Below are 24,807 nucleotides of genomic sequence, written 5' to 3' on the forward strand. Positions count from 1 at the left end.
TGTCTGCTAATTGTTTATCTAAGGTTTTTAATATCATGTAAAATATATTGTTACTCAGATGTGTAGATTTGTTTGTACATGTAATACCTGAACCCAGATGCCTAAGGTTTTGAGGTCTTCGGTCTGCCTTTAACTTTGTACAGACATTTGCTACCATTATCATTATTTTTGTTACCCTCTGGTTCTACCCACACACAGTTCCTTCTCCTCTTCCTCTGCCTCCTTTTTTGTGATACTGGTGATGGAACCTAGGGGCAATCAACCACTGAGGTATATCCCCAGTCCTTTTATCTTGAGGCATGATCTCACTAAATTGCTTGGGTTGGCCTCAAACTTGTGATCCTCCTGTCAGCCTCCTGTGTAGCTGGGCCACCATGCTTGACTCCTCTCTAATGTATTGGGTTTTTTGCTGTCATAGGCAGGGAAAAATAGGAACTGACTAAAAATCTGAAGGGCTGGCTTCTGGGTAAGATTTATGAGCATTAGTGCGAAGATTATCATTTCTCACTTGCTTTTTCATAGCTTTTCCCCTTTATTTCCTACTTCTTGGTTATATGAGAGAGGTGACATTGTCAGATGATATCTTAGTTTCTTTTCTCATTGCTGAGACAAAATCCCAGACACTCAAAGTTAGAGGAAAGACTTATTTCAGCTCACAGTTTGTAGAGGTTGCAGTCCATGATTAGTTGGCTCCAATGAAGGGTGGCATGGCTCAGGGGCATTGCAGAGGAGAAACAATTCATGGCAAAGCAGGCAACAAACAGGCAAAGAAGCAACTGATGGCAGCAGCTGCTTTATATTCCGTCTAGGCCATAAACCTATTGATTGGTTCCACCCACACCCAGGTTAGATCTTTCATTATTCACACCCAGAACTATGCTCATTTCAATCAGTGGGCTAATTCAGTACCACACCCTTAATCCCAATATCACACATACTGTAGATCCAGGGAGCTCTGAAAACCCCCTCTTATGCATGCATGAGGCTTTTAGACAATTGAGGTAAAATTATAGGTAGCAGATAAAAAATAAAATATCTACTTTCTACTTCAGCTCTGATTATCATTTCTTCCTCCTCATCCTCTTTATCCTCCTCTTCTTCCTCCTCCTCCTCCCCTCCTCCTCCTCCCCTCCTCCTCCTCCTCCTCCTCCCCTCCTCCTCCTCCTCCTCCTCCTTCTCCATCTTTGTCTTCTTTTTCTTTTTGCTTTTTTGAGACTGGGTCTCACTATGTAGTTCAGGATGGTCTTGAACTCACTATGTAACTCAGGCTACCTCACTAACCCTCGTGCCTCAGCCTTCCAAGTACTGATTTATAGGCGTGCACCACCATGCTCAGAATGAATGTATTTTACCTCCTATGTTGTAAAGTTGTTTTGGTACTAAGTATTGAACCCATGGCCTTTTCACTGAGCTACATCCCCAGACTATTTTTATTATTTTTTATTTGGGGTTCAGGTCTCACTAAATCACTGTGTTGCCCAGGCTAGGCTTGAACTTGCTATCCTTCTGCTCAGCCTCCCAGAGTACTACGATTATAGGTAGGTGCCACCACATCCAATCAATATTATAATTTTTAGTGGTGAGATCTTGTGAAATCAGTTTTACCTGCTGGCATATGGATAATTTGTCCTTTTATCTCCCCCATCCCCATCTAAGTTAACTGAGGCACTGTTATGGGTTAGAACTAGATGTACCCTAAAGACTCATGTATTGAGAGATTTCAGAGGTGGGGCTTTTGGAAGGTGACTGGATGGTGGAGACACTACATTCATCAGTGAATTAATTCACTGATGATTTTATGGTGGTACGTGCTGTTAGGGGGTGGGGCCTGGTTGGAGGTGGGTTATAGGAGGCATGAACTGGATGGGTGTATTCTTGTCCCTAGATCTTCCCTTCTCTGTCTCTCCCTGCTTCCTGTTGACACCTGTCCTCCACTGCCATCAGATGACAAGCTATCCTCCAGTGCCCTTTTACCAGTTCTGTGTTGGAGCAAGCAAACCACACATTGAACCCACTGGAAAGTGTGAGCCACAATAAACCTCTCCTTCTTTAAGCTGTGAATGTCAGATATTTTGTTCCAATGACAGGAAAGTGGAATATTTAAATACATATATCATAAATCTTTTGGGCCGGGGATTTAGCTCAGTGGTTCTGGCACCTGCCTCGCAAGTGCAAGGTCCCGAGTTCAATCCCTGGTACCAAAAAAAAAAAAGATTTAAAAAATTAAAAAAATTTTTTTTTTGGTACCAGGGATCAAACTCGGGACCTTGCACTTGCGAGGCAGGTGCCAGAACCACTGAGCTAAATCCCCGGCCCCATAAATCTTTTTTAAAAAAGACTGTCACTAAGTATTTGACCAGTTGTTCTAACAAAAGGAAAGACTAAATCCACTGGGCACATGTATGTGCAAATGAGCTGATTAGTCCTACCAAAATAAGGCAAAAATTATTTGGAAACACCTTCAGTGACAGCACTCTTAGGAACTAAGATGTATTTGAAAATAGGCATGTGAAAAAATCCAATATAACAAATATGGGTAACCCATGAATACTTCCCAAATAGAATGGCTTGTGAGCCCTGGTGTGGAAGAATGCACTGGAGATGAAGTTTGCTTATTCCACTTATCTGAAGTCAGACCCAATAATCCCAACAATCTCTAGAATGGTGAGAAATATTTTTTCTACATCTAGGAAGAGCTCGATTGGCAGAACCATTGCAAATAGGCCAATTCCTTCTCCTTAGTAACATAATACAAATAGGGCTCTGCTGATTTAATGCTGCCAGGTCATGTGCTTGAAGTTGTTTCTTATTAACAGAGAGAGATTTATACCCATTCTCATGGTTTCTGGCCCAGTGCTTTTGCAAACACATGAATGCACTAAAGAGACAGCAAGTTGATGTTGACGTTAAGGAACAAAACCAAGCTATTTGACCCATAGGAGTCTGGTGTTCTGTCAAAAGTCAGGTTGGACATTTATAGCTAAATGGATGCACATTGAGGCCATACTCTTAAATGAAATAAATAGGACACACATGTAAATACCGAATAGTTTCTCTGGTATGAAAAACTAAAAGTGTAAATAAGGATCAAAATGTATAATTGATAAGGTGAAATAGGAAGAAAAGGTCTAAAGGAGTAGGGGAAGTGGGAGGGGTAGGGGAAAGGAAAGAAGAGAAAAGAAACAATATGAGAAAAGAAAAAAATGGAAACAAAGTCTTTGAAAATAGGGAGGGGTGGAGGGGGTGAAGGGAGGGGAATGGGGAATGGGGAAAAAACAAGAACCAAGATATATCATGTAAAGGTAAAAGATCCCAGTGATGAATGTAACTGTATTGTATACTTAAAATGTACCAATAGACTTAATGAAAAAAAAAGTCAGATTGGTAGCCCATGCCTTTAGAACCAGTAGAAGAACATCTGCCAGACTTTCTGTTTCAAAATGAAAACTGCCACAGTACACTCCCCACCCCCAATACTGGGGATTAACGTGAAAGCACTCATGTCACCGAGCTACATCCTCATCTCTTTTTATTTTTTATTTTGATACAGGGTCTTGCTAAAGTGCTAAGTTAGGCTTGACTTTGCAATCCTCCTGCCTCAGCTTCCCAGGGTGCTGGGATCATGGGTGTGCAACCATGCCCAGATATACTATGAAGTATATCTTTATTGAATTCCACAGAGACCTTTCTTCTGCTCTGTCTTGATTTAATTCTTTGGGGTTTTTGTTGTTATTGTTGTTGTTTTGGTACCAGGGATTGAACTCGGGTCCTTGCGCTTGCTAGGCAAGCGACGGAACCACTGAGCTAAATCCCCAGCCCTTGATTTAATTCATTTAGCACAAGCTCATCTAAATCTTAATCTATGTTAGGACTCTGCCTTTTCTATTTTTTAGAAATTTTTATTGTGTCATTGAGCAGCTTGGTTTCTGTCCTTGGAAGTTGCTTGAGTCTGCTTTTGCTTTATTTTAATAGGTCTCATTGACTTTCTTTGTCCTCTATATCTAGCTTCAATTTTTGGCCTGCTTTTATTTTAGTGTTTTATCTTCCCTAATAGTCTGTAGAGACCTTGATCTGTCATGCAACACAAGATACGGAGAGAAACATGTTAGACCAGCATAAGCTGGTTTTATTAGGCCCTCTGACATCTTGTCTACTGCAGTGGTTTTATTTGTAGGCTTTTCAGTTGAAGCTGGCTGACAGCCTTGGATTTTCATCTCTACATAAGAATCTTGTGATGAGGATGGGTAGAAAATAACACACCTTCCCTCAGTTCCCATCCTTCACAACTATAACATGAATGCTGAGTATTCATGGGAAGAAGTTCTTAAATTACTGAACTAATACAAGCTGAAGCTTTGGACATAATCTGGCCTGAGTATTGCACAGAAATGAATGTGGAATAGCAGCCCCTTAGTTGAGAGACAGGAATTCAATAAAGAAAACTGTTTTTTCCCTAAAGTAATTTATGCCCAGGTTGGTGGAGTGGTATACACCTGTGATCCTAGTACTTAGAAGGCTAAGGCAGGAGGATCATTGAGTTTGAGGCCAGCCTAGGCTACTTGGTGCATTCAAAACTAGACAGAACTACATACCAAAACTCTGTCTCAAAAAGGAAGAAGAAGAGGAAGAGGAAGAAGTAGGAGAAGGAGGAGGAAGAAGACAAAAAGAACAAGAAGAATAAGAAGAAATGTAAGTTTTAAAAGACTGCTTGTTGGGGTCAAGTGGCTAAAGGGTTGTTTTTTCAGATAATAGTCCCAAAGAAGAGAAAGCATGTGGGGCAGATATTGACACAAATAGCGGCAGTAGCAAGGCTTCTGAGCCAAGCAATTATAGTAGCTGTTATCACATAACAAGGCGCACTGAAAAACAACAGCTGTGTTTCCTTGAAGGTCATCCTGCATGTGAGTGGTTGATTTATGGTTATGTGAGTAAGCCCATCCTGCACCTGCACTAAGGATGGGGTCATGTCCTCCGAGAATCCTCAGATACCCGAGCTTTGGCTGAAATATCTTTCAACAGTTCCCACATCCCACCCCCTCACAGATCAGGTCCTCATTTTGTGTGAGTGGCACACAGGGCTACCCCTTGTGTGCAGAGTCCACAACAGCAATGTAGGGAACAACACATAACCACCAACCCCACAGTTATCACAGTGCCACTGAGAGCCACCTAGCACCAGGTGGATCCCAGGGATTTCCACTATTGGGTCAGGAGTTCTTGTTACAAGGCTGGATAGCAGACAGCTCTATATCCATTTCTTGCAAGGCCTCTTGTACTGTGTCCAGTGGTCAAGAATAAAAATGCAGCACCCTGTATGTAGGATACAAGTGCAGTCAGCAAGTCCAGAGCCATGCAGTTCTGTAACACCACCTTTCTCATCTGAGATGTTTTGTCCGTGAACAACATCAAAGACTGGTACATGATATTCAGGACTTGCACCATGTGTTAAGCCAGAACTTCAACTTGGAGGGCTAGGTCTATAGTCCCTGCCCCTGACATCAGAATAGCCATAGCATAGAACCACCAGGCCATTTGTTTAGCTCAATGCCAACTGTGATACACAGCATCCCAATTATGGGGTGTGTTTATCAGAGTGGGCCTGAGAGTGCCCTTAATATAGGGAAATCCCCAGGTGCAGTGCCCCATCCAGTGTGTGGGGAGGTTTGGCCAACTCGTAGTGCCACAGATCCATAAGGCATCCACAATGGGCCAATCAGTGGCCATTGTACCTATAAGCTTATGGCTGTTCCACCAGACATTTGTGTCATTCACGTGTGATGTGTTGTTACACAAGTGGTATACATCCCACTGTGTGATTCCCCACTGATGCACTGACCTCTTTAATACACAGTGGGGTGACATCTAACATTACTTGTTAGATGTCATCCACCCCCAGCCATTGTACGTCACAGGTCCCAGTCCTTGTGGGGTGTTGTGCTTTTCCTGATCAGTGCCTTGACAGCCTGGGATCACTGATCCCAGGCAGGGCCAGTGCAGTTCTGTTGTTTCCAGTCCATCCAATTGAGCAGGGACGCAAGTGCATCTCTCCATGGAAGACTCTTGGCTGCATCCATCAGTTCTATGTACACCCAACAGTGTGAGTGCTGGTGCACATGAGCAAATGTGTGCCCAGGAGACGATGCTGTTGGCTTGACTCATCCTGGTTGGAAGGACAGGCCAGGAGAAACCATCATAGGAAGGTCTTGTCCTTCAGGGAAGATCCAGGCCAAATGCTCATCCAGGGATAGGATGGTGGCTGGGATCATTCTATCTCCCAGTTTAGAATACCAGACCTGGCTCCCCATTGCCACTGGAGGCAAGGGGGTTGGAGCCAGGTCTATCACCCCCACGGGAATAGGCCAAGCAGCCTCAATGTCACTTCCCTTTAGGATGGTGACCCTGGCATCCAGTGGGGAGCATACTGAGGCCTTCGAGGGCCATGTTGTAATCCAAGGTTGTACCTCTATGGCATGGCACAGTCCCTCCCCACAGGGCTCCAAGAGGAACTCCCAGTTGCCCAGCAGGGGAAGGTCTCAAGTCCATTAGTACCAGGTCCTCAGATGCATAGGCTCCAGCATGGGGAGGATTAAAGCCCCTTTTACCACCTTAGGACCTTTGCTCTGCCTGTCAAATTCACAGACACATCAGCTGTGCTTTCAGAAGGTAATCCAGTGGGCTGTCACCTGTACGCTGGGGGAAACAGCCTGTGGCCCATAACCGCCCGATAAACTTTGTAGCCAAATAGGCCAGCTTAGTTTTCAAGAGTGTTATACCTCTCAACCATACCAGCAGCTTGTGGCTGGTAGGGCACATGAAAGTGCCAGGTGATACCATTGTCTCTGGCCCACTGTTGCACCTGTGCCCCTGTAAAATGGGTTCCCCAGTCAGATGCTATTTCTAGCAACATCTCCTATGCTGCATTCAATCACTGTAATACCTTAATGGTATGGGCCTTGTCAGCAGAGGGCACAGGGTAGCCTACACCTGTGGCAGTATCCACAGCAATTAGACCATACTTGTGTCCCTGTGAGAGGTTAGGGCCCAATATAATTTCCCTGCCATTGCTGCAGGGCATGGAGTTCTCTCAGTATTGCACCCAATTGCATGGGCACCCTCCTCCTCCAACGGGGCAGCTGAGCACATAGAGGCCACACCTTCACTGGTGCTCTTGCTTCTGTAGGAGTCAAATCCAAGTGCCATCGCTGTGCTGCAGCTTGCATGGTGCAGAGCCCTAAGTGCTCCAGTTTCTTATGAAGCCAAGGCACTGCTACTGAGGGTGGCCCTAGAAGAGCTACTACCTTTGTCAAGGAGTCTGCTAAATCATTCCCTGGTGAAAGCAGAGGCCTATGCCTTGACACATGGTATACCACATGTGTTACAGTCTGGCCATGCTCCCATAAGTCTCGTCATGACTTAGCACCCCATAGGGGTCGATGCCCTATCTGCCCGTCTTGGGCTGCGCAGGTTGGTAACCAGAGCATCAGCCCTCGGAATTCTGCCCAACTGTCTGTGAAAACACGCAGAGGTTTGTCCTCATGCATGACAAGTAGCCACACTGCTCACAACTCTGCCCATTGGCTTGACTTGCCTGTCCCAACCTCAAACCAGAGTGTTTCTGTACTGGGGTGGACAGCGACTGCTGTCTATTGTGAGACTGTGCCTTGACTAGAGCCATCAGTATACCAGGCCTCAGCTGGGGATCCCTTTTTCCCTTCCACATTGGGGATAGGGGTTATAACCTATATATAGTCCATCATCCTGTGTGGTTTCTTGGGCCATATACGTCACAGGTCCCAGAACAGCTGCCAGTTTGGCTGCCAATAGGCTGAACAAAAAGGATGCTCTCTGCTGTAGATATGTTCCCCATCAAGCGAGGGTAGGGGCCTGGGCCATTCCACTCCTTCCTGGGACGGGACATCCATCTGCATACCCAGCCCTCTATTCGGTACCTAGTCTGCACTTCCATCATCTGCTGCCCTATGATTCCTTCACAAGAGTGCAGTGCAATATATACTGCTGCCAACTCAGGGAATACCTGATTTCAACTCCTTTCCACAACTGTGACCAAAAGCCAATAGGGTGCTTCTGCTTCCCTAGCTTTTGCCATAAGCCCCAGCCAAACCCAGTGTCATACATGTTCACAGTTAGGAAAAAAGGCAAGTAGGGTCAATAATTTGTAAGGCTTGTACTTGCATGACTGCCCTTTTTCAAGTCCTGAAAAGCAGCTTCTGCTGCATCAGTCTAGTCTCACGTCACACTCTTCTAGGTCATCTGGTATAATGGGCATAATAAAGTAGCTAGGTGCGGTATGAAATTCTGCCAGAAACCTAGCAACCCCACGTATGTTTGTATCTGGCATACGGTTGTCGGTCTGGGGTGTGCCTGAATCTTATCAATTATTGCATCCAGGATTACTTTTGTCTTTCCTAACCTGATAACACCCAAGAATCTGACAGACAAGCCAGGTGTCTGGACCTTATCTTTTTTGATGGCCCACTCTCAGGCCAGCAAAGCTTCTTTCAGACTGTGTTCCACAGCTTCCAAATCTGTAAGGCAATCAGAGGTTAACATAACATCATCAATACAGTGGAACAAAGACACAGTGTGGCTTGGGCCAGGTGGCCAGGTCCTTGGCCACCAGGCCATGACACAAAGTAGGGCTATCCAAATATCTTTGTCGCAACACCTGAAAGGTCCATTGCCTGTCCTCCCAGGTGAAAACAAATTGGTCCTGACTATCAGGCATGATAGTGTTAGCAAAGAAAGTGTTGGCCAAGTTCACTACCTAACTATCAACCGAGTGTCAAGGTGAGCCAGTCCCATCAAGTCTGCAATATTAGGTATCATCACATGCAACAGAGGAGTCATTTTGTTCAGTTCCTGCTAGTCCACAGTCATTCTCCACATTTTGTCTGGCTTCTGCAAGGGCCAAACTGGCGAATTGAAAGGACTTTGTGCAACACATATCACCCCAGCCTCTTCCAATTTCAAAACAGTCTGTCCTATTTTCTCATGACTCCCAGGCAGGCGATACTGCTTCACACACACAACCAGAGTTGCCTATGGGAGAGTCAGTGGTGTGTGATGAGGATATCCTCGGACAATGGTTTTTACCATGAGGATCCACAAATGGAATTCTCCCTGTGTGGTGTCCAACTGGGCACTAATCAGTATGTTCACCCTCAGGATGTATTTAGAAATTGGGAAAATATAGACATTGTGCAGGTGTGGGGAAAAATGCCTGATGCTCAAGGTCGCCTTGGCCTTCTAGATCATGATATAGTGACCTCCATACCCTTCTATGTGTGCAGTGGGTCCTGTGAAATGGTCTGGGTTGCCATAAATCAGCATTGAATTGGCTCCAGTATCTACCAATGCCACCACATGCTGCATATTTTTCAGGGATCAATAAATAGTTAATACTACATGATGCCTCCTATCTCCCAGGGTCCCTAGCAACTGAGTGCCTCAGCCTGTCTCTTAGTCTGGATAAAAAGCTGCCAGCATCATCTCATCCTGTTTCTCTGGGCCACATTGACCTTTGGGCTCAGTATTGCTGGTCAGAGTGCAATTGCTTCCTCAAAGACAACAAGGACTACCCATCTATCTTAGCTGCTAAGCTGGCTGCTATCAGGTCTGCCCAGATTTGGCATCGGCTTACCTTTAACAGACCAAGCATCTGTCCCTGTGGAGTTGATCCTGCTCTTCCTGGGGCCGCTCATTTCTTTTCTTTTGGTGGCTGTGTCTTGACAGGTCTCACCTTACCCTGGTATTTCCACCTCTATGTCACCCAGTCATGCCAAGGCGTCTACTGCATTGTGAATCAGGCAAGCCACAAAAGGTGTCAGCAGGGCTGCCACCATGCCAAAGATGCCAGCCTGGCTGCTGTTGGGAGCAATGCTACATAATTCTAGGGAAAAATCATTTGGTTAGCCTAGTTCTCTTGCCTACAGCCCAGCTACAGAATAACTCCAGTTTGGCCTCCGGTCACAACTGAGACTTCAGTGATCCAGTGATGCTGTGATTCTCCAGGACAAGAAACATCCTGGGAGAACAAACATCTGCTCAGTTCCTCATTGTTCTTGGACTGATTAACATCTCGTTTGCCGGAGATGTACTGAACTCTCTGCAAGCCTTCCGTTACACCTTGTTTATCCCAATGTGAACTATTGAACTCTCTGCAAGTCATTTTGTTACATTTGTTTCTCCCGATGTACTGAATAAAAGGTGTGGTAAGTTGGGGGCTTTGTCTTTGCTGCCCAGAGCAGCCCTGTTCAGACCCGAAGCTCAGCTTCTTCTCAGTCTCATTTTTCTACCTTTCCTGTAATTCGCCGTGTGCTGCCGTGGCTCGCAGGAGGCCAGAACTCACTGCAGAAGTTCTGGTAACGTCCCCTTCCCTTGTCCCCTACAGGCTGCTGGCTAGAATCAAATCTTTCATGAGCACTGTGAGCAGTTCCTCATCAGGGCTACAATATTGGGCAGCAAACATCATCTGGCACGCATGCCCATTTTTCACAGCACACCTACCAAGTCCAGGTGGGTTGCCCATTTAGTAACTTGCTCCAGCAAGTCACCTAGGTTTGCCCAAACCAAATGGGCTGCTGCCATCAACCAGTTTACCAAGGTCTGCCCCATCCCCCACACCATGGGCCAGTCTCTGTGCACCTTGCAAAATTCAGTGCATGCAGGGGGTGCCAGCTATGCTGGCTATTTGGAGCATTTCTCATGGGTTTAACCCCATGTTATCAACCCCTTCATCCTATAGCCATAGCAGCCATGCAGGCACAGTGTCACTCACCCTTTGCTTTAATTGTTTTGCCAGCTCCTGCAATTTCATATCTGTAATCCTGCCATGGGCCAAAGGCAGCTCTATTTCCACCTCTTGTCTGATAGCAGGTCGTGTCCGCAGCATTAGAGGACACTCCCTGTGATAGGGACTTACGCTCCAGGAAGAAGCAGAGCTTTTTGTGACCTTCAGCATGACCTCTGTAGCAGCCTGACATTGCTCCAGTTTTCCTCTTTTCACTGCAATTGGTTCACCTGCTGGACAAGATCTCCTGCCTCCTGCCTCACACGGTGGAAGAGAGTGAAAAACAACCAAGATGCCTGTCCCACTGATTCATGGTGGGGGAAAGGAATCTGTGTCTTTAGCATTTCCAAAGCCTATGAAACATCTCCGGTGTCAGGCGGACTGCCTCCTAGTCCTCCAGAGATTTTCAAGCTGCCTAGAAAGTAGCCACCGGCATCCAGAACAAGTCTAGGGAGCTCATATCAGCAGCTCCCCTGGGTTCCCCCTTGCTATTGGGTGCTGGTTCTGCAGACACCACAGGGACACTCATCTCTGCATCCTGCCAACTACACCAAGTGTCAGGATCAAGTGGCTGAAGGGTTGTGTTTTCAGGTGAGAGTCCCAAAGAAAAGAAAGCATGTTGGGCAGACATTGCTACAAGTAGCAGCAGTAGCAAAGCTTCTTTATTTTCCCAGCAGTTATAGTAGCTGTTATCACATAATAAGGCATACTGAAAAACAACAGCTGTGTGACTTTGCCAGGCATGCTGCACATGAGTGGTTGATTTATGGTTACAGAAGTAAGCCCATCCTACACCTGCACTAAGGATGGGGTCATGTCCTCCAGGAATCTCCAGACGCCCAGGCTTTGACTGACATATCTTGCAGTGGCCAGTACGGTGCTTCAGTAAGTTTTTTTGTTGTTGTTTTGTTTGATGTTTTTGAGACAGGGTCTCCCTAGTAGTCCAGGGTGGCCTTGAGCTTACAGTGATCCTCTTGCCTCAGTTTCCCAAGTGCTGGATGATCCAGTAAGATTTATCAAGATTACAAGGTGTTTTTCATTTATACTGGAATTTTTTGTTGGTTAACCTTTCACAAAAATAACTTCTGAATATTAGCATTTGGCATTATACTGAAGTTATCTGTAGTGCTCTTACTAAAGAAAAGAAAAGAAAAGAGGTACTAGAATACCACTGAGCTATGTCCTCAGCTCCTTCCTTTTGTCCTTGTGAAGATTAAATTAGAAAGTACATTTAAGTGCCAAGAATGATACATATAGCACATAATAAGCAAAAACTCCACAATATCTGCAATCCCAGCACTCAGGAGGCTGAGGCAGAAGGATCATCATGAGACCGAGGCCAGCCTGAACTACATAGCAAGACCTTATCTCAAAAAAACAAAAATAAACAACCAAAAAAATAAAATATACAAAATATGTTATCAGCAGTAGTAGCAGCATATGGGGAATAATTGCTTATTATTTAGTTATGTCAAAGTTAATAAAGGTATATTGTTTTAGAATTCACCCACATATGGAAAGGGAAGAAAAAAATAAATAAGATGCAATATGGTTATGTACCAAATTTTGAAAGATGAATGTATTTATTATGTATCACACAAGCATACTAATAAAAAAAGGAACTAATAAAAATAGCATTTCCCCACCTAAAATTTGAAGAAACCATTTTATGCTCCTGCCTTAGCCTCTACGGTTCTGGGATTACAGGCGTGCACCACCATGCCCAGCAATTAATTAATTAATTAATTAATTAATTTTTTTCGGTACCAGCATTGAACCCAGGACTTGCGCTTGTGAGGCAGGCACAGTGCCACTGAGCTAAATCCCTGGGCTGGCAATTTTTGTTTTTGTTTTTGTTTTTGGTACCAGCGATTGAACTCAGGACCTTGTGCTTGCAAGGCAGGCGGCGGAACCAGTGAGCTAAATCCCCGCCGGGGAATTTATTTTTTATTGATTTATTTTTGATGCTGTGGATTGAACCCAGCACCTACTAGTCACGCAGTCTACCAATGAGCCAGCCCTATTTGTTTGAGTAAACTATGGTTCAAGTAGTGTTTTCCTGAGAAACAAATACAGCTTTAGGCTGAAAGAAGTATTAGTCTTCCTCCTCCAAACCAAGATTTCCACATGATTTAGTTTTGGCACGGCAAATGATTATGACGTGGCTGGGGGGACAGGTGGAGAGTCCCAGCAGTTGCAGGCCTGACTCTTCCGAAGACACAGAAGGTTGTGGAAGAATCAAATAGAGACCGAAAGCATAGAAGCAAAGTTGTACTTTTATTCAGCAAGCATGCAGGAGTACAACTGCCCTCTCTCAGAGAGACAAGCAGGGGTGCCCGAAACAGAGCCACCATTGGGGGCGGGGGCAAGATGCTGGTTTTATAGTAGTTGGGGGTCTATCCTGCCTCTGGGCTGAGGGCGCCCCTACTTGACTGGTTAATGATTAACTTAGCTCCTTGCTAGGGACAACAGGCAAGGGTCTTTTCAGGAGCCTTTTACATCTTAGGGCTAAGGTTCTTTTTCCTTTTGATTTTAGCAAACCAAACTTTGCAGGGTACGGCGTGCAGAGGAGGTGCAACCACAGACTGTCAGCTTTTCACGGGTGGTTAAGCCTGTTCTGCCAGCTATCTGAACTCCTTGGGGGGGTGGGGTGGGGTAGGGGGCTGTGTCCCTCATCGTTCCCTGCCTACAGGGCTCTATCCCTACGATTACTAACACAGTATAGAAGTTCAATTGATAGAATTATCTTTCTAGCTTTACATAAATTATGAATCATTCATCAGTAACTCTATAGGACAACTTCATCAATTTTGGTCTTAATAAAGCCTAGCAGAGCATAGTGGTACATAATATACTGCTATCACTATGGGAGACTGAGGCAGGAGGGTGGCAAGTTCAGCTGGGGCAATTTAGCAAGACCCTGCCTCCAAATTTATCTCTTTTTTTTTGAGACAGGGTCTCACTATGTAGTCCAGGCTGGCCCTGCTTCAGCCTCCCAAGTGTTGGGATTACAGGCAGGCACCACCACATCCAGCTCCTGCCTCAAAAGTTAAAAAAACAAAACAAAAACTCTTAAAAAGACCTGGGAACATAGCTCAGTTTGAAATCCCTAGGTTCAATCCTCAGTCCCCAAAATAAATAGAGAAATAAACAAAAATCAGTCTTTCATATATACCTAAAATGTTCCAATAAACTTAATTTTTAAGAAGTCTGTCAAAGGCCGGGGATTTAGCTCAGTGCCACTATACCTGCCTCACAAGTGCAAGGTCCTGAGTTTGATCCCTGGTACCAAAAAAAAAAGTCTTTCAGTGTTTTGGATACTATATATGGAATTCCCATGAATTCCAACTGTATTAACTGGTATTTACCCCATTTCCATCCCCTCTTTATAGTCTAAAATTTATTTATTTATTTATTTATTTATATAGTTTTTGAGACAGGGTTTCACTATGTAGTTCAGATTGGCCTTGAACTCACTGGATAACCTAGGCTGTCCTCAAACTCACAGCGATCCTCCTGCCTCAGACCTCCAAGTGCTGGGGTCACAGTCTAAGCCACCACACCTGGCTAAAATTAATTCTTGTATGTCCTGAAGGAAAATAATAAAACTTACAGCAAAAGGGACAGAAAAATGAAGTTTCCACAACTCTAGGGTTTAATAAGAAAAAAGAAGATGGACAAAGCTGGGCATAGTGGCACATGGCTGTAATGCCAGCACTTCAGGAAGCTGAGGCAGGAGGATTGCTGCAAGTTCTAGGGCAGCAAGGGCTACATGGTGAGACCCTGTCTCAAAAAACAAAACAAACTAAACAAAAGTTGAAGAAAGGATGGCATGGAAAAGATTGGGCTGGGGATTTAGCTCAGTGGCACCACACTTTCAGCAAGCACAAGGTCCTGAGTTCAAACACCGGTACCAAAAAAAAAAAAGGAGAAGAAAGAAAAAGAAGAGAAAGAGAAGTACTGCGTGTATCTGGCATTGATTTGAGTTCCTTCTTTGGTGTGACTACCAAGGTTGGAATTGTCTGCTGGGATGACGGTCATCTAAAGACTCAGCTGGGTTGGGTCCACAGTTCACTGGCATGGCTTACATTGGTACTGCCCACCTACTGGGATCTCAGTGGGAACTTCTGCCCCATGCCCTCATGGATTTTGCCTTTTTAGTAGGATGGCTGGGTTTTCTAGGAGAGCATCTTCAGAGCAAGCATTTCAAAATGCCCAGGTGGAAGCCACAAATTTCTGGTGATCTGGCCTTATAAACCCTAGTTCCCCAGTGCCAGTGCATTCTATGGTCAGACAAGTCACTAAATCCAGCCCTGATTCAGACAGGAGTGAGACTCCATCTCTCAACAGGGAAAATAACAAAGAATTTATGGCCATTCTTAATCAGGGGAGAAAAATTCCAGAAATGAAAATCATTATGCTCAAAATTAAGCACTTAGTTCATGGGTTTCACAGAATCTTTGAGAAAGTTGTAGGAATTATTAGTGATTTTAAAGATAGAACTGCAAGAGAATATCCAGAATATAAAATCCCAAAGACAAAAAAGAGACGAATTAAATTGGGTTTAGTCAGGTGTGGTGGTTCACACCAGTAATCCCAGCACTTTGGGAGCCTGGCCTCAGGATTGTAGGTTCAAGCAGCCTGAGGATGTTGCTTAGTGCAAAGGTTCAATCCCTAATACAGTAGCTCAAAAAATAAATACTTAAATAAATACAAATAGAAAAAATAAAATCTGCAGCCAGGTAAGTCAACAGGGCTTCTTTCACCTGGGGAGGCCCGATGGACAGTAGCCACACAAATAGCGGCCTCTGGGCAGACAGTGCAGCCTGTTGCTCCTGTGGGTCACCCTGAGGTACTTCAGAGACAGCCTTTCAAGCAGACCCTGCGTGTGCTGGTAGTCGAGGCAGCTAGTGTGGCCTAGACATGCAGCGCCCCCCACCCCAAGGTCAAGGACCCAACTTGTACCTGTTGCAAAAATGCACCACTGGCGACCACATCCTTGGTGCCTGGGGCCAGATGTCCAACCAGATGAGTGTGGACAAGATTGACAAGGTCACCTGCAGTGTCAGTGGACAGTGTGGGGGCTGTTCACACGGTGGGTGGGTCCAGAAACTCCTTGGCCAAGGCGAATGCCGTTGTCTCTAAGAACTTTTAAAAAAATTATTTATTCATTCATTCATTCATTCATTCATTCTAGCTTTTGGAAACAGGGTCTTGCCATGTAGTACAGGCGGCCTTGAGCTCACTATGTAGTCCAGGTTGGCCTTGAACTCATGGCGATCCTCCAACCTCAGCCTCCTGCTGGGATTACAGGCATGTGCAGGCCACAGCCAGCCAATTTTTAATTAAAAAATTTTTTTTCCCATTAAGTTTACTGGTACATTTTAGGTATACAGTACAGTTACACTCATCACTGGGAATTGTACCTTTACATGATGCATCTTGGTTCTTATTCTTTCCCCATTCCTAGCCCTCCCTTCACCCCCTCCACCCTTCCTTCTTTACAAAGACTTTGTTTCCATTTTTTCCTTTTCTCATACTTTCTCTTTTCCCTTCTTTCCTTTCCCCTTCCCCTCCCACTTCCCCTGCTCCTTTAGACCTTTCCTTCCTATTACACAATATCAATTATACATTTTGATCCTTATTTACACTTTTAGTTTTTCACCCCAGAGAACAGTTTTTTAATTTTTATCAATACGTGTTTGCAGTACATAGCGATTAAATTCATCTTGCAAAGTTGGCACGTCTACACAACGCACCTTAACTCTCCAGGTCTCTTCCCTGCCTCCCTTCCTCGCCCTTGTCTCTTGTTTCCCTTCCCATTCTTGCTGTGTGAGGCATGATTGAAAAACAGTGAAAGAATTTACTGATAGTCAAGGAAGAGAGAAAAGTGAAGTTTATTGATAGACTGCAAGAGAGCCGTGGTGACTTCCAGGAGAGGACTGCACCATCAGGGCAGAAGACTGGGTTTGGGGATGTGGAGGGGCAGAGGGTGACGAAAACCAGTGTTCCAGAAAGGCTTTCCTTAGGGCAGCTTGTGCCGCGTTTCACTCTGTTATGTAAGCGTTGTACATTAAAGGGCTAATTTGACAAGGTCACTACTCCAGTCCTCCCATAGGGCCCTTATGGTTTGAGGTAAGCACACCTGCACCCAGCAACTCCGAGAAAACGTCCCAGACCTTGGGGAATGTTTGTGCTCCGGATCCAGGGCGTGTTTATGGTTTACTACTATGTGTGGCTTAGCCTGGATGCAATGTTATGGCCACTTAATATGTGCTGTGCATATAGCCTGATGAGCAAGCAGCTAGGTTCACTGCAACTGTGCTGTCACTGTGGATTGACTTTCTGCCAGTCCCACTTCCACACTTCTGACTGGAGAGAATCAAGAATGTGGGGCTGGGGATGTAGCTCAGTGGTTCTGCCACCTGCCTCCCAAGGGCAAGGTCCGGAGTTCGATCCCTGGTACCAAAAAAAAAAAAAAAAAAGCAGTAATTGCTGGGGATTTAGTTCAGTGGTTCTGCTGCCTGCCTCAAAAGTGCAAGGACCTGAGTTCGACCCCTGGTACCAAAAAAGGAAAAGAAAAAGAAAAATTTAAGAATGTGGATGGGCCGGGGATTTAGCTCAGTGGTTCCACCGCCTGCCTCCTAAGTGCAAGGTCTGGAGTTCGATCCCCAATACCAAAAAAAAAAAAAAAAAAAAGTGGAATATTGGTCCCCCATAAATAGTGAGAAATTGCTGGGTGTGGTGGTGCACACTTGTTTGTAATCCCAGCATTCTGAGAGGCTGAGATAGGAGGATCCCAAATTCAAACCCAGTCTGGGCAATTTAGCAAATTAATGAGACAATATCTCAAAATAAGAAATAAAAAAGGGATGGGATATAGCTCAGTGAGAAGGCCATGTGTTCAATCCCCAGTACCACACACACACACACACACACACACACACACGTTATACAAAAACAATCAGCAACAGACAAATATTAAAAGATACACTTAAGGCTAAAGGCTATACTATAGGAAAAAAGCTCACTGATACAAGAAAAAATTGAGTATAAAAGTGGCAAATGTATGACAAAATCTAAAGCATGGAGTGTACAAACCAATAATAGTGGTTTCCTGTGGTATTCAAAATATGGAGACAATGGCGGGCCATGGTGGCGCATGCTCTATGCAATCTTAGCCCTCAGGAGTTCGAAGCCAGCCTGAACTACATGGTGAGACCTGTCTCCACAAAAAAGGCTTGTACTTAGGAGCTGCAGTAGGAACGCTTGCACCCAGAGTTTGGGACCAGCCTGAGAGGCTTAAGGAGACTCTTTCTGGGATTGGGGGTGCATTGTGAAGGGTGGAAACGTCTGGATTCTAGGAGTCCCCGCGAGATGGCGGCGGGGGACCTGCAGTGAAGGGAAGACACAATGCAGGCAGCAGGGGTCATGGCTGGCCTAAGTGAACAAACAGGACAAAGCAAACAGGCTGCTTTTAGCAAACAACAGCAACCTCTCGGTAAATAGGACAAATGGGAAGTACACAGTCCCTCTGGTACCAAGAAGGCCAGTGATTGTCCATACACCAGCGCAGACTGTCCTCAGGCACCCAAATCATTAACATTCCTTATGACTATAGCCCCTTCCCCCAAATCTATAGAAGCCTAGTTTTCTTTCCGTGCTAGCTGCTAGAACCTATCCTTGATTTTAGTCTCTGTTCACTGGAATAAACTTTTCTTTTCCTCACGAAAACAAGTGGTTTCATGTGTGCTGTTTATAACAGCAGGAAGACAACATAGCAGGTTTTATACAGGGGTCTGGTGCACTCAAGAAGGGAGGAGGGTGCTGCACCAAAGACCTGGGATGTTTTTGCTTTATGATCCTAAACTTAGGGGAGGGGTCGAAGGCTGTAGGTAAGATTGTGTGTGTGTGTTTTAAAAAGTAGATTTTATTACTCAAATATAATGAAACCGACAGTCCAGGAGACAACTGCCATTGAAAAGATAGTTTATTTCAGGGAGGAAAAGGGCATGCAGGGCCAGTGGGCAAGTCCCAGGGTCAGTCTGGAGGTGGGGAGAATGAGGGAGAAAGGCAGGCAGGTAACGTACGGTGATTTCTGTTGGAAAGAACAGATATAGCAAGGTAAGCTGGTGTTAGGGTCAGCTAGTTGGAGTAATTTCAGTGGGCTCTGAGGCATAGAGGCTGCATTTCCTTGTCTGGCATCTGACCCTGGGATGATCAGGGCAGAGGGGAGTAGCTGAAGGGTGAGAACCCAAGAAAGGAGCCGGTTGGGAGTGCGGAGGACGGACTGATTGCATATAAAGACTGCATCAGTGGCAAGGTGTTTGCTATCGGTGGGCACGTTCCCTTCCAGTGTTTATAAGGTCCCAAGATTTCAAAGGACCAGAAATACAGAAGACAAAAGCTATGGTTAAAACAAAACAATAGTCTTGTACTCTGTCTAACATTTTTACACAACATTGATAAATAACACAGAAATTACATCTGAGTAGAATAAAGGTAAATATTTAAAACTCAATCATATTCTAGATAAGATATTGTAAGTATGAATAAGAATTTGATAAAATGCATGTTTATAAATTTACAATGAGAAATCTACAAGCCACAATACATCTTTATTTTTTATTGTCTAATGGTGAAAATAATCCAGGTTGGCTAATTGCATGATTCACTTAAACATGAAATATTACATGGAATTAATGTTTTAAATCTTGACAGCCTGTCAGTTGTCTCAGTTGTTTTGATAGAAACAATAATTACTCTGAGAAATACTGAAATACAAATTCAAAATAGTAGTACATGAGTTAAAAGCAGTTGGCACATAACTTAGGATTTCCCTAGCAAGGGGAGACTGACAGGTTCCCCAAGTCGGATCCCCACCCAAGCAGACCTGCTACCTGCATCCACACCTGCAAGAAAGCTGATTCTGGCGCGGTCTTGGGAAGCCACCAACAAGGCGGGGCGGCCCGGGGGGGCCCCCAACGTGGTGGCCTGGTCTTGCGGTGGGCGGGCGATCACTTGCGCCTAGTCCAGGTACCGCAGGCCCACCGGTCCGGCTCGGCGGTGAGCGAGCTCAGGAAGAGGCCGCAGCAACGTCAGCACTGGGATGGCCATAGGTGGAATAATGTTATTTCTAAGACGTGTTCGACTGATATCAAAATTGATAAGATCTTCAGATATTCCAGCAGAATTTATAAGAAGGGATGTTAAACTACGATGACGATTATACCGGGTAACTGAGAATGGTTTAGAAATTGAACATATTCCCATCACTTTACCTGTTACATCTTCATGGAGAAAAGAGTCATGTGGTGTTTTGCTGGTTAAGCTGGCTGGAGTAGAACTCACTGCAGCTGGGAAGGTACGGATACAGAAAGAGCTCAAAGCGTCCCAAGTACTATGGTTCCAACTTCTTGGAAAGGAGAATTCAGTGCTCTTTTGCTACCTTTTAGTGAATAAGGGTGGATATTTTAGCGTGAATCTGAACGAAGAAATTTTGCAAAGAGGCCTGGCAAAACTGTTCTTGTTAAAGGGCTTAATTATAATTCCAAAACTTACTGGACAATTCACAGAAAATTACTTAAAACTGAATTAACGGCTATAAAAAAAAGGAGACGGAATATGGAAGGAAGAATCTGAAAAAGAAAGTTATTTGGAAAAACTCGAAGACTCCTGGAAAGAAATATGGAAAAAAAGAAAGTTATTTAAAAGCAACGGATCAGATTTCAACTTGATAAAAGGAAGTTATTACGACAAATTGAGAACTTAGGAAACGTGGAAAGACAACATGAGTAACTACTCAATACTGAAATTCAGAGAACTTATGAGTTGCTTACATTTTTGTAGGAAAGAGTGATATATCCAAGAGGTCTAGAGGTGACTTCTCTGAAGAGGAAAATATGTAAACATGTGGAGATTTTTCACTGAGCCTGCATGGAAATTTCCACAAATGATCAAAGTTGAATTCTAATGGTGTTTATTTATTTATTCACTTATTTTTGGTACCGGAGATCGAACTCGGGTCCTTGCACTTGTGCAGCAGGCGGCGAAACCACTGAGTTAAATCCCCGGCCCTCTAATGGTATTTAAACATTAAAAAGATTATGATTAGTGTAATATCAGATGTAATTAAATAAATAAGTAAAGGTTGATGTAATATGCTTTTAGGAACAATGAAGTACTACAAAACCAGAACTAGACTTGGTAGCACAGGCCTGTAATCCGAGCACTCTGGGAGGCTGAGGCAGGAGGAGCAAAGTTACAGCCCAGCCTGGGGAATTTAGAGATTTAGTGAGACATCTCAAAATTTTAAAAAGGATTGGGAACGTAGCTTAGTGTGAAGGCCCTGGGTTCAGTCCTCAGTGCTGGCCCCTCCCACTATCAGGCTGTATATATGCTGTTGTACCATTGTTTGAAGAGAAAATCCAAGCATTGGCCATTGTGTTATGTTATGTTGAGCAGCTGTGTTTAATTTTTGTTCAAAGAAAACTTTTCCATCTTTATGTACTTTCATTATTTATATAATAAAGGAATTATTTATTAAAAAAAAAAGAAAGCTGATTCTCTGGGCTGGGGATGTAGCTCAGTGGTGCCCTGCCTGCCTGGCAAGCGCCAGGTCCTGAGTTCCATCCCTGTTGAGGGGTGGGGGAGCTGATTCTACGAAATGCTGTAACCACCTCTGCCCTGCTCCTATGACTGCCTTGTTTATCAGCCAGCCCCAGGCCCATCACTCCTGGGACTCTAAAGTTTTCCACCCTCTCGACCAGTGCCCCTCTCCTCATTCTACATTCCCCTATGTCAACCCTGCACACCCTCCTCTCCAGGCAAATTGTTGTTTCTTTTTTTTGGTACCGGGGATCGAACTCAGGACCTTGCGCATGCAAGGCAGGCGCCAGAACCACTGAGCTAAATCCCCAGCCCGGCAAATTGTCTTTTCACCGTTGGCCCGTCTGTACCCAGACTGCAATAAACTCTTCACCGGTTGCTTGAACTTTGCCTGCCTTGGTGGTCTCAATGGTGCCTCAGGCTGACCTTAAAGAGACAAGCAAAGACCAAGTTGGGTAGAAGTAGGAAGCTTGTCCGAAGCTTACAAATGCAGGAAAGTCTTCATCTTGTTGCCATTGAGATTATTAGTTAACCATATAAATAACTTTATTTTTTCTGGGAGTTAAGTTTTTTTTTATATTTTAGAAATTAATTTTACTGGTACACTTTAGATATACATAATGATCATATTCATCATATGGAATGTTACCTGTACATGATATATTTTTCTTTTTCTTTTTTTTTTGAGACTGGGTCTTGCTATATATTCTAGGTTGGCCTTGAACTCACCATGTAGCCCAGGCTGGGCTCAACTGGTGGTGATCCTCTCACCTCAGCCTCCCAAACGCTGGGATTACCAGTGTGCACCACCACACCTGCCTCTGGACCTTTTGTTGTTTTTTAGATACCATCTATGTAATCCACTATGGTTGGCCTTGAATCCACTATGGTTTACTTTATTGTTTTGTTTTTTGGAGACAGAGTCTCACTTTGTAGTTCAGGCTGGTCTTTAACGCACGATGTAGCTCAGGCAATCCTCCTGTCTCAGCCTCCCTGTGTCACCAGGTCTGGCTATTTTTTTTTAATCTTTGGCTCCTTGGCGCCGAAACTCTGTCAGTAGAGGGCGCTAGAGAGGCACTGTGCGAAGAAAGGGATTCTACTTCCTGCCAGCCCTGCGCTCACCTCAGGCTCCTGCACCATGTTTAACTTTGCAGCCTCCAGCTCCTACAGTCCATATGCTGCTTCCTACAACTTCTGGTACTTGGCCCTCACCCAGCAGCAGGCTCCTGCACTCCTCGGTGGCCCGCAGCAGCCCCCGGCCGGCCCCTTTCCCTTTTGGTGGTTGTGGAACAGAGCGCCTCCTGTGAACAGCCTCTTGGAAAACAGCTTTCCTCCGCTCCTTACAGCGAAGACACCTGGTAAGTTGTCTTCTCACGGGCCGTTCAAGTCCTGGCGGCCTCCTGCTACCCCCAAACCCTGGGAAGCGTGCTGAAAAGGAGAAGCGCTTTATTCAGAGCTACTCCGAGGAGATGGAGGGGCCTTGGGACTCACCTCACTGTGTCCAGGTGTGGAAGGGCCTCCCAGAGCAGGAAAGAGTTTCGAGGGTACCGAGTGGGACAGCACACTTGATTCATTCCTCCTCCAAGTTTTCTGCTCTTTCCAAGGCCTGAAACTGCACCGGACCCCGCTTCGGCCAGCATCTGCACACTGTTCCATCCTTTTGGGTGGGGAAGTGGGAGGGGTGGCGGTTTGTCCCTCAGGCAGGAGGAAGTTGGGAGAAGCAGCTTCTTTGCTGCCTTGGTTACACCACCCCTGGTTGGTGTGGGTCCCTGCTTTAGTGGTAATGGAAGTTACAACTAGAGCGTAAGTGTGCAAGAAGAAACTTTAAAAGTAAGAGAAAGGGGACGCAGCTCTGGGCATCTGGGCAGGATCAACCTGGTCCTCTAACAAGTAAAATAAGAACAAATTGGTAGCTTGAAGGGGGCAATGGGATAAAATAAAATTTATTAAAAAAAAAAATAGGGAAAAGCTATGTCTTGGATGGCCGGAGGGGGCGCGCTCTGATGCAGGGGTTCAGACTGGCCACCCCAGGAGCAGGTCCAATTGGGGGTTGGGGGAGGTGGCTCGGCCTGCTTGGTTGGAGTCGCAGCCATGGCTTCCTAGGGCTGGCCTGGGAATCTTAGTGGGAGGGATGGCCCCGTGCCCTTGGCTAGTTGTTTTGCTTGACGAGTATCAATGGGATGGCTGGAGATTTCGAGCTCTACTCCAGGGAGGGGAGGCCGGTGTGGAGCTGGACGTGTACAAGCTGAGAATTAGATAGAAGTTCTGTGGACCCTGAAAATTACAGGGCTCCTGATAGTCTTTTTTTTTTTTTTTTTTTGGTACTGGGGATCGAACACGGGTCCTTGCGCTTAACGCCACAGGCGGTGGAAACCACTGAGCTAAATCCCCAGCCCTGGTATTCTTAGCTTGCTGTCTTAATCTTGAAGGAGGATGAGATTGGCTGGGTAAATTTGTGGCCAATAAACTTTGTTCTGCCAACCTTTAGGCAGACACTCCCTAAATGATTAGCATGTCTATAGGGAGAGCCGAGAAGAGTTTGACCCGGAGTTTTACAAAATAAAAGCTTTGTTTTACTTCTGTCACCTATTTGTAGGTCTAGGTGAAAGAGTCTTGGATTTTAGTAAATAATCACTTTTAAGTCCTTGTCTATCTTGGGAAAAAACAGAAATCATGCCTTTTGTGTTTGTGTGTGTTTAAACTCGGGTTTAAACTCTGGGCCTTCATACTGAGCTATGTCCCCAGCTTTTTTTTTTTTTTTTGAGGCAGGTGTAGGGAACAGGGAAAGGGGACGTTACCAGAACCTCTGCAGTAAGTGCTAGTCTCCTGCGAGCCACAGCAGCACAAGGCGAATTACAGGAAAGGTAGAAAAAGGAGACTGAGAAGAAGCTGAGCTGTGGATCTGATCAGTGCTGCTCTGGGCGGCAAAGACCAAAGCCCCCAGTTTACCGCACCTTTTATTCAGTACATCGGGAGAAACAAATGTAACAAATGACTTGGAGAGAGTTCAGTACATCCGCGTAAACAAGATGTAACATCCAAGAACAATGAGGAACTGAGTAGATGAAGATTTTGTTCCTCCCGGGTGTCTTCCCCGGTGTAATCTTGTCCTGGAGAATCACAGCATCACCGGATCCTTGAGGTCTCAGTTGTGACCGGAGGCCAAAATGGAATTAGGTCTCTGAATTCCATAGCTGGGCTGTAGGCAGGAGAACTAGGCTAACCAAATGATTTTACCCTAAAATTATATAGCATTGCTCCTGACAGACGGATATGCCCTAAATCACTCAATTGGCCAGCCTGGGCTTGAACTTGTGCCCCCCCCCCCCCTTCTTCAGTGCTGGGATTATGGCCTGTACCACCCCCTACCCCTTACCCATTGCTAGACC

At 45.0% G+C, this 24,807-nt stretch overlaps 1 non-coding gene and 1 pseudogene across 1 annotated transcript; both read left to right on the top strand.

Moving 5' to 3' along the window:
• The first annotated feature begins 13,505 nt into the window (after positions 1–13,505).
• LOC147821489 (mitochondrial inner membrane subdomain organizer 1 pseudogene) lies at positions 13,506–21,357 on the top strand (annotated as a pseudogene).
• On the top strand, positions 15,543–15,679 carry LOC147821490 (small nucleolar RNA SNORA70). Its single transcript, XR_015446988.1, has one exon. It is a non-coding gene; the product is annotated as a small nucleolar RNA SNORA70 (small nucleolar RNA).
• Positions 21,358–24,807: the final 3,450 nt, after the last annotated feature.

The sequence above is a fragment of the Heterocephalus glaber genome, unplaced genomic scaffold, assembly GCF_053883595.1.
Source record: "Heterocephalus glaber isolate CG9 unplaced genomic scaffold, H.glaber_assembly_v1.0 deba00001733, whole genome shotgun sequence".
NCBI lineage: Eukaryota > Metazoa > Chordata > Mammalia > Rodentia > Bathyergidae > Heterocephalus > Heterocephalus glaber.